Source organism: Podarcis gaigeae (assembly GCF_964106915.1).
Source record: "Podarcis gaigeae genome assembly, chromosome: 11".
NCBI classification, from domain to species: Eukaryota; Metazoa; Chordata; class Lepidosauria; order Squamata; family Lacertidae; genus Podarcis; species Podarcis gaigeae.
This window is the reverse complement of record NC_139687.1, coordinates 10,823,157-10,833,615: the sequence shown is the minus strand read 5'-3', so window position 1 is coordinate 10,833,615 and position 10,459 is coordinate 10,823,157. Positions and strand designations below refer to the sequence as shown.

General features: G+C 42.2%; 1 long non-coding RNA gene across 1 annotated transcript; it reads left to right on the top strand.

Moving 5' to 3' along the window:
- The first annotated feature begins 1,018 nt into the window (after positions 1-1,018).
- On the top strand, positions 1,019-10,029 carry LOC310826690. Its single transcript, XR_014555929.1, has 2 exons — positions 1,019-1,267; positions 9,646-10,029. It is a non-coding gene; the product is annotated as an uncharacterized lncRNA (long non-coding RNA).
- The last annotated feature ends 430 nt before the right edge of the window (positions 10,030-10,459 follow it).

Genomic DNA, 10,459 nt, shown 5'->3' with positions numbered 1-10,459 from the left:
CCGGCTCCCTTGGTTTGAAAGCAAGATGAGTGCCACAACCCCATAGTTCCCTTTGAATGGACTTAATCGTCCAGAGGTCCTTTATCTGTAGCTTTTTTTTTTGGGGGGGTGGGCATCCCTTAGTCACTGTTGCCAGGCATGGCCTGCTGGTGCTAGGGGTGCCCTTTGGCCTGATGGACACATCGGGGTGAACATTGATCAATGGCACCACAGTGTGCCTGCTGGGCTTTAACATCCAAGGTCCGTGCAGCAGGGAGAGAGAAATCTCAGGAAACCTTGCTGCATGCACACAGGGTGAGGCTGTTAACTTGTCCAGATGCTGAGTATAGAAATTACCCCCATATATCAATGAACACCTGCACAGACTTAAATTGATTTGGTTACATTCGTTGAATCTGACTAGTTCATTTGTGTTGCAGATCCTCAAGTTGTCATATTTAATAAAGAGAACCTATTTATCCACATCTGGTTGCCTTGATTCTTCTTCCTGGTGTGCTGGCAAGGTTCCTTTGCTTACACAAACAGGTATGGGATTTCAGCTGATTTCAGTCTCCTGCCAGCTGTAGCCCCACATCCCACACCAAAGGACATGAAAAACAGAACCCAGAGAGGAAGTGTTAGATCATGTTTCAGCACAGGTAAATGAGGATCAAAGATGCCTGAGGGAAATGACATAGTCAAGGACAAACGGATAAAGGGATATTGGCAAGGCATGGTGCTTTGATTTTTGATTTAGTAGAGTTTGGCCCAGCTGTCAAAGTGACAGAAGGAATAAGCTGCATGGACCCTTCTTCCAGAGTTCCTGGTTCCCCATTTGTGGTGTGTGGAACCTCAGTGTTAGCTTTTGAGGTGACACAGCGGTCCACAGTGGGAAGGAGAAGGCAGGAAAACTCCATTGCATGTAATCCTATGCCCCACTATGACCCACTCAAGCAATTGTGATTTCAATGGTCAGTGCATGATGTCATAAAGAGTACTTCTCATGAGCCAGGAGTCAGCTTCACCTGCTGAACAGCAGCCTGAAGGGGAAGAAGGCAGAGGGACTCCACCTGCTGCTGATCAGCCTTCAAGGACTCTGAAGAGAACCAGCTGGCTTCAGTCAGATGCTGGAAACAGCATGTCTTGTTCCTGATCCAGTATTGCTGTTTCTTGATCCTCTTGACCTTTGATCATCAGATTCCCTGACCCCTGGAGTGTCCGACCGCATGATTCACTGTTGCCTGATCCTAGGACTGGACCTGACTTTGGATCCAGACTCTGCCTACAGGTAAGTACACCCCAGAGACTCTCTTGATTGGCTGGCCTCTCACTCCCCTGAGCTCGCCCATTGTTGCTCAGCATGGGACTGAGACAGTATTGTGTATAACTTAGGGTGCCCCATGACCTTGTCCTTTAGACTTATTTGGTCTCTAAGTTCTGTTTCTGTACCTGACTGTTGCTCCTCACATCTGAAATTTCCAGTTGTGACAATACACAAGTAACCAAAATTGTGGAAACCTTTTGGGGAAAGTGTATTTCTGAGGTTTGATCGTTCACTTACTGCATCACATTCTTCATTAAATTATCTTTCCATTGATACATAATTTTATGGTATTATTTCCCCCCCCCAAAAAAAAAAGTGGTGTTATGAGCTTCAAAAATACACTTTTTCCAAAAGTTCCACAATTTTGGCCACCAGTGTATTTTAAGTCAACATAATGATAAGGACTGTACCAAATATTCACTTCTAACGCTTAACTTGAAAATGATGATTACAACAAGGAGGTATAAATATTTCTCCTATCTTCCTTTTAGAGAGGCAGTCATAATTTCCATTATTTGCTGCTGCTTTTTGCACATTTCTTCCCTTCTGGTGCCTGACTTCTTTCTCCTTCCTGGATTAGTCACATGGGTGACTCCAGCTCATCAATAAGTAGTGAGCAGGATAATACCTTCCAGGGGAAGGCAACAGGATGCTCCGCATCTATTGCTGGTCAAAGAATTCCCATCAACCTGAGCCAGCATTGTCAATGGTCAGAAGAGAGGAGAAATGTTGTCCAAAAAATCTGAAAGGCACCCAAGTTTGCTACTGTTGTCCTGCACAACTAATCAGATATGGGTACATAATAGAATCGCTGTGGGCAAGGAGAGCAAGAAGAGAGGGCAATGCTATGACTAGTCATGCTTCCCAAAAAATTGGGGGTTGCCCCAAAATTGTAAGAAAGTGAAGACATTTTCAGCCCCACTGAAAATGCTTATAAAAGAGAAAGAAAGAAAAAATTGAGTTTATTTGTAAGGGGGAATAGAGAACCGTTTCTCTTTTGTATTTTTATTTTTTAAAAGCATACTGCGCATCCGTAGAAATGACTTACTGTTGAATAACTTTTGATGTCAATCAGTGTCTAGTTTTTGCTTTGCATTCCCCACAGGGACTACCATGGTAGTTTAGCATGCCTGAATGAGCTAAGACAGATAGAGGCATTCTGATCTCTTTGTTAGTTGCAGCTGATTTTTATTCTCTCGGAGGATCTGAGGAGAGAAAAGGAGAACTCTAACAAACCGTTGTGACTCCAAGTATGCCACTATTCATGATCATATCCCAGCGAAAACCTTAAGTTCTGTATTTCCCAAAGAAGTTTTGTTTTCTTTTGTTTTTTTGAATGAGCTTTGTTATTCAAAAGAGCTTGTAGCGTTTTTTTGCTTGGCGTTGGCATCCTGCTGGCTCTGACACTCGCTTGCAGATTCCTGCTGAAGCTGATTCAATTAAAAACAGAGAAATCAATATAAATTTGAGAAAAGGCATTAGACAAATGATCTGCCACTCATAGAGCTTTTTGTACTGGGCAGGTTACCATGTAAGAAGCAGGCTTTTCCAAGTGGTTTGCGTCTTTTGGTTAATCAAGAATAATTTCATATAATGAGTGGAAGCTGCTGCTGCTATGTGTTAATTTGTTTTGGTGCAGCTGTAATGGCATGTGTTTATATAGTTAAATAAAGGACATTATTTAAGCAGCTTATGGTTTAAAAACATTTTGCAATTACATTTTTAGAATTATGCTTTAGGGCTATTATTACTTAAATGGGGAGAAATCGTTCATATTGATGATCAAACTACACAGAAGAAAGTTGTTTTCACCCAAGTTATCTTGATCGACTATACAACTCTGGTAAGGAGGCTTTAATCAGATGTCAGGTACATCTGTGCAACAAAATGTATGTTTTATGATAGCCTATATTTGTAATACCTAATAAAGGTTTGGCAAAGTAAGTCTTCAAGGAGTGAGAGACTCCACAGTTTCCAGCACTTACCTCTGGGTTTGGTTTCTTTGAAATGAAGGTCACTGAAGATTGTGGTGTCTTCATGATACATGAATTTATTTACACATGCATTCAAACTGAACATATAAAGGATTCTTCCATCTATGAAAAGGCTTTTGATCCACTTGAAGGATCTGGGCAAGTGACTTTTGACAATTTCCTCTCCCCCTGCTGTCCCCAGAAGGACCCTGGGAATAGGCAAAAGTCAGCTATAGTTGGAGTGGATTTCTGGATCTTGGTCACTGTGTCTTTCCCTTTGAAACAAATTGAGATATACCGTACTTTAGTGTTGTACCATGGGTTGTTCCCACTCGGCTAGTGGATACACTGCTGTCAACATGTGGCGGCAGCTTTAAATTGCTCCATGCGGCTTTGGGGATAGATTAGTCACTGAACACAAATGTTTCCATACACAGACCTTTGCTATATGAAACATTTCAGATTACCTCTACCTTGGATGATTGTAAATCTGGATTATTTAGCAGCACCTAACCACTGCTGTTTCACTTTATGATGTCCAGGAAGTGATTTGCTAAAAAGAGTTGACTCCTGGAGAGGGGAGAGGGACCATAGGGAAGGCAATGTCTAGAGCATGGGTAGGCAAACTAAGGCGCGGGGGCCGGATCCGGCCCAATCACCTTCTAAATCCACCCCGTGGGCGGTCCAGGAATTAGTGAGTTTTTACATGAGTAGAATGTGTGCTTTTATTTAAAATGCATCTGAGTTATTTGTGAGGCATAGAAGAAGAGTTTGGATTTGATACCCCGATTTATCACTACCCTAAGGAGTCTCAAAGCAGCTAACAATCTCCTTTTCTCTTCCTCCCCCACAACAAACACTCTGTGAGGTGAGTGGGGCTGAGAGACTTCAGAGAAGTGTGGCTAGCCCAAGGTCACCCAGCAGCTGCATGTGGAGGAGGAATTCGTTCTTTTTTCTTTTCTTTTTCAAAATATAGTCTTGCCCACCCCCCTAAGGTCTGAAGGACAGTGGACCGGCCCACTGCTGAAAAAGTTTGCTGACCCCTGGTCTAGAGTAATCTATACCAGCCATAACTAGCCCCCCAAACCCCACTGAACAGCTGTGTGATCTGTGTTCTACAACTGAGGACATTTTGCAGTTGTTCCTTTGGGTGAAAAAGTCAGATCTTCTGATCTCTGGAATAAAAAAAAAAGTTTGTTCCTCATGTAACATGTTATTTTCACAGAGCCAATCTGTTAATTTTGTAAGCAGCTGCCTAGCATAGAGTTTGGAAGGAACATCCAGTAAACGAATAGGACAGTCATTTCTTGGGGGGCGGGCGGGCGGGCGATATCTCCTGTCTTGTGAATTGGCATAATGATATTTAATTTACAGCCTGCTGGCATTTTTGTTGTATTATTTGTATGTGTGAAGAGCCTAGCCAAGATGGGTTGCCACCAGTCCATATGTGCCTTAAAGAGCTCCAGTTGCATTGTATCCTCGCCTGGGGCTTTCTATGAGAGATTTTATTTCTGTAGGGGCTACTACTTGTCATTCTGGTGGTTTTGACCAGTCAATGGTCACCTCAGCATCCGATGGTTGCCTTGCCAGTTCTCCAAATAGTTCTATATAGTACTTCACCCAATGTTGTGCCAGTATGGTAGCATCTAGTGTTGATTTTGTTTCATTCATGCCCCAAACCACCGGGTCCCAGAATTTATCCTCCCTTTGTTCAGACACTGCCAGCCCTAGTTCTTGCCACTGACGTCCCACAAAACTTGCTTTTTTTTATTCTTAAGGATTTTCTTGTATGCTACTCTGATCTTACTCATGTTTCCCTTATTAATTTCAGAGGGTTTCCCCCCTGAAATGTCATAAGGGCTCGTAAATGGTCTTTCTTTGCCTCCTTATATATGTAAAATGAGCTGCTAGGCTCCAAAGATGTTTCTGTAGGACAAATGTCCAGAGAAAATCCCCTGCTGCTACTACTCGCGGGTAATGTGACCTTGACTTTTTTTTTAAAGTGTTCCGTCTTTGGGTATGTTTGACATTTTATGAACCGTAGGTAGTTTGTGAAATTGAAACAAGAAAGTAACATTCCAATGCTTTGTTCACATCTGAAATGTGCCATTGCTTTCAGTCATGCATAGACAACAGTAATCATATCAGTGTTTTTCTCCTCAGCTGACTAAAGGCACTAAAGCCCTGTGTGATTTTAAAATGGCAAAGGAAACAGATGCCCAGGCTCCTTGTCAGCTTCTTCCACTCAACGCCTTTGTGTTGCTCCTATCAAATATTGCTCTGCAGAGAGTTTTGCTGGAGCTGATGAACACAAAATGAATGGTTGATAAGGAGCTGCAGCCTAAACTGGTAGCCCAATGGCCCTGTAATTCGCCAAGTGACAGGACGCCATCTTTCCATGAGTTTCCCCACCTCAGTGAGTGGCAGACAGTGACTTGGACCTGGGCCTGGGGAAATATACTATGTAATGATGCCACATAATACTACTAGAAATTACATGGAAATGAAGAGCCAGAAATGGGAACTTCTTTTTTTTTTTTAAAAAAAGCACCACTGTATTGTCCATAATACCTAGCGATTGCTAATATACCTTAAAGCTTCTCTCCCCTTTCATCACCCGGTTTCTTATTCATATTGTGTTAGAAACAGGTTACACGGAAACTTTATTATTATTATTTAAAGAAAAAGTATTGGAATGATGTCTCCAAACCAGTAAAGCAAGGGCCAGCCCATTATTATTATTTTTTCTGCCTGAGTCGAAGGACAACATTGCTCTCCATTCCATTTGCTCAGGTCAACTGGTCTGACAGTACTTCTACACTGACAATGCGATGGCGTTTCTGTGTGCTCTGGTTTCCATCATGGTGTTCCATTGCGCCAGAAGTAGTTTAGTCCTGCTGGCCACATGACCTGGAAAGCTGTCTGTGGAAAAACGCCACCTCCTTCAGCCTGAAAAGTGAGATGAGTGCCGCAACCCCATAGATGCCTTTGACTGGACTTAACCATCCAGGGTTCCTTTACCTTTACATACCTGTGTTCTCTACTGCAGGCTAGTTTAGGAAGTGAAGGCCAGCCTTCTTAGTACACACAGCTCTGTTCCCCGGCATCTGCTGCCTGAGGCAGCTACCTCAATCTGCCAAATTATAGGACTGGCTCTGAGAGGGATCCTACTGCAGCCTAGAGGTTGCTCAGAAGCAAATAAGAAATGTTGGAAATGTGGAGAGGCGGAGGGAGACCTCTACCACATGTGGTGGACCTGTGGTAAAGTGAAGGGCTCCTGGGAACTAATTTACAATGAACTTAAAAAAGTTTTCAAGTACACTTTCCCAAAAAAACCTGAGGCCTTTCTATTGGGACTGACAGGGAAGGATATTAAAAAGAAAGACAAAAATCTTTTTCTTTATGCCACGACGGCAGCAAGAACTATGCTGGCCCAGAATTGGAAAACAGATGTAATACCTACTATTATGGAATAGCAGGTTAAAATGATGAATTATGCAGAACTGGCCAGATTATCAGTAAAAATATGAGACCAGGATGAACAGAAGTTTCACAAAAGTTGGAGTAAATATTTGGTGTATATAAGAGACAATCGTAAAACCTTAAAGACACTGGCAGGGTTAGATTAACTCTAACAGCATATGGTAAAGTAGACAAACAAACAGAATACGCGATGTAAGAAAATATATGATACTTACCGAAGGGGTGGAGGGAAGTCTGAAGCTTGGCAGAACCAAATATATATGTGGGATTTATTTGTATAATGAATGTATGTTTAATGAAAATCAATAAAAATTTATTGGGGGGGGGGCGGGAGGAGGTTGCTCACAAGCCATCAGACAGGTTTGCATGGATGGACACTCTTAACGGTCTGTTCCATGGGATGGATGAACTTCATTTTCAACTTCCTGTACTGAAAATATGGCATCTACTTTGACAGAAGGCTGCTTCAGTGCAACTGGAAGCAATGACATCTTGTTCATGTGTTTACCTCAGGAGCATGCCTATCATTTGTTCGTTCATTTCAAAATGGATGTGCCGCAAATCCTTAATACTATGGGCAGGACACTGTTCCAGTGACATGCTGGTTTGATGTAGGCTGAGGGCATTGCTAGGCAAGTATGCTGTTGCACTCATAGGTAATAAGAACCTGTTAGCTTGGCTTCAGTAACTGGTGAGCTATTGTGTATGGGGATGAATTAAATCCATGTATTTGTTCAGTATGACTTCTGGCTGAGTTTAAATGCCATTAATTCTGCTCTCTCATTTCTAAAGGTGGTTTCCCCTCTGCATAAATAACAAATAAATAAATCTTGTCTGCCACTTTATAAATAAGTGGAATGGTCTTCTTTTGGAGGAAAACCAGAGTGTGTTACAGGAATCGGCCAGGCTTTGTCATGAACAAATGGTACTCTTAACTTTTCCAAAGTCATTGATAAAATGTTTGTCTGTCTAGTGATGCTGATATTTTAATGGGCTGGGTGGAGCCTGTCTTTATGAATACACTGGGGGGTGAACATTTCATCTACAGTGGAACCTCGGTTGTCGAACGTAATCCACTCTGGAAGACCGTTTCACTTCCGAAACGTTTGACAACCAAGGCACAATTGCCAGTCAGCAAATTCCTTTTGAAAAATGGAGAAACGAGGCACATTTGAAAACGGAAGCATTCACTTCCGGATTGTTGGTGTTCGGGTTCCGAATTGTTTGGCTTCCGAAGTATTCGACAAGCAAGGTTCCACCGTATTTTGAATTATTAGTTGTTTCAATTTTTTTAGGGTTTTAAATTGCTTTTATATGTTGGACAGTGGTACGCCGGGTTAAGAACTTAATTCATTCTGGAGGTCCATTCTTAACCTGAAACTGATCTTGACCTGAGGTACCACTTTAGCTAATGGGGCTTCCTGCTGCTACCGCACCACCGCTGCACGATTTCTGTTCTCACCCTGAAGCAAAGTTCTTAACCCGAGGTACTATTTCTGGGTTAGCAGAGTCTGTAACCTGAAGTGTCTGTAACCTGAAGCATCTGTAACCCGAGGTACCACTGTATTTTACTTTGCCAAGTAGCATTGAAGACATTTTTATCGCATAAAGCTCTAACACCAATCATGTTCTGATCTGTTACACTGGGGTCTGTTCACTGCCAGTTGTTCTATGTATAAAGTTAAAAAGGTAAAGGACCCCTGGATGGTTAAGTCCAGTCAAAGGCGACTATGGGGTTGCGGCGCTCATCTCGCTTTTCACGCCAAGGGAGCCGCCGTCTGTCCACAGACAGCTTTCTGGGTCAAGTGGCCAGCAGGACTAAACTGCTTCTGGCGCAATGGGACACTGTGACAGAAACCAGAGCGCACAGAAATGCTGTTTAACTTCCTTCTGCAATGGTGCCTATTTATCTACTTGCATTGGCATGCTTTCGAACGGCTAGGTTGGCAGGACCTAGGGACAGAGCAATGGGAGCTCACCCCGTTGTGGGGATTCGAACCGTCAACCTTCCAGTTGGCAAGTCCAAGAGGTTTAGACCACAGCACCACCTTCAAGTGATTCTACTTCCTTCTGCATCTGTTTTTGGAGACTCCATCACATAAATGTTTTTCATTTCTTTGGAACGTAGAACTTTTCAAATGTCTGAGTATACATAGCTTAACCTTTAGGTCTGGTACAGTGGCATGTTGTTATCTGCATCAAATGCTTCTATTTTTGCAATATTCAGGAGTGCAGCAACAGAAGCTGCACACCTTCCTTTATATTTTCTTCCTTATCATAATGGCTATTGCCTTCCTGTATAAGATACAATTTTTGTCAGGAACTTTTGTAAGCTGATATTGCCTTAGCTGAGCGCTTCAGTTATTTAAGGTCCCTCGTTCTGTTGCATGCATTCCTGTCCATACCTGACAGTGCAATCCTATATGCATTTACTCTGAAATCAGCCCTGAGTGCTCACTGGAAGGACAGATCCTGAAGCTGAGGCGCCAATACTTTGGCCACCTCATGAGAAGAGAAGACTCCCTGGAAAAGACCCTGATGTTGGAAAAGATTCAGGGCACAAGGAGAAGGGGACGACAGAGGACGAGATGGTTGGATATTGTTCTTGAAGCTACCAGCATGAGTTTGACCAAACTGTGGGAGGCAGTGAAAGACAGGACTGCCTGGTGTGCTCTGGTCCATGGGGTCACGAAGAGTCGGACATGACTAAACAACTAAACAACAACAACAACAAAAGTCACACTGTATTCATTTGCAATTACTCCACAGTTGAGGGCTGTAGCCTCAATCCACACTAACTACAAGTTCTATATATAAATTCCATGTAAGCTTATAAATAATGATTCTCAAAACTGATTTGCTAACCATGAAATGTTTTATTTGTAGAAAGATTACTAGGACTCTGCATGCAACAGCTTCAAAATATGTTTCCATGCCTTTTAAAAGCTGGATCTTAAAACATCTGAGGAAGAGAAGGAAGAACAAACAGACTCTTTAACACTTCTAAAATCAGAGCAAATCCCAAGAGCCAATTTTAATTGAAGACAAAGAGCAAGGATGTCCTGGGACCTCCAGATATCTCATTATTACTTTAGCAGACTGATTTAATAAGTGTCAAGTAAAATCTCTCTATTTTATCTCTTTAAAAAGTCTTGCACACAGGAGATCTCAAATCAGTCGGCCTGTAGGTTTTATTCCAATTCTCCTTTCAACTGAAGAACTTGATACAGAAAATATAATAAAGCTACCTTCCTACGGTCCTTGAAAGTAGGAATTATGAGTTATATTCACAAATAGTGATTGTGGAATTTTTTTAAAGTATCAGTTTAAATCATGCTTTGTAGAAAAAATGTAAGTACATAGGTCCTTGCCCTAAGGAATTTGGAGACCAAGTCTATGCATATCACAAGTCGGGGGTCAAACTGTACTTGACACTTAATGTAAACTGTACAGTTATGTCTCTTGGATTTTACAAAACGAACTACAGCTGTTTGCATGGGGGTGACTGTTAGCAGGACCACCGTGTGCTGAGAGATGCAAAAAGAGATTGGATTTTTTAAAAAGCAAATTAAATACGAGGCAAATTGTGGGGCCTGTGCCCATCCCTGGAATACATCCCAAAGGGCTTGATACATAGCTGTCAACTTACAGATTCGAAAATAAGGGACCTCGAAAATAAGGGATCAGCAGCCAAAATAAG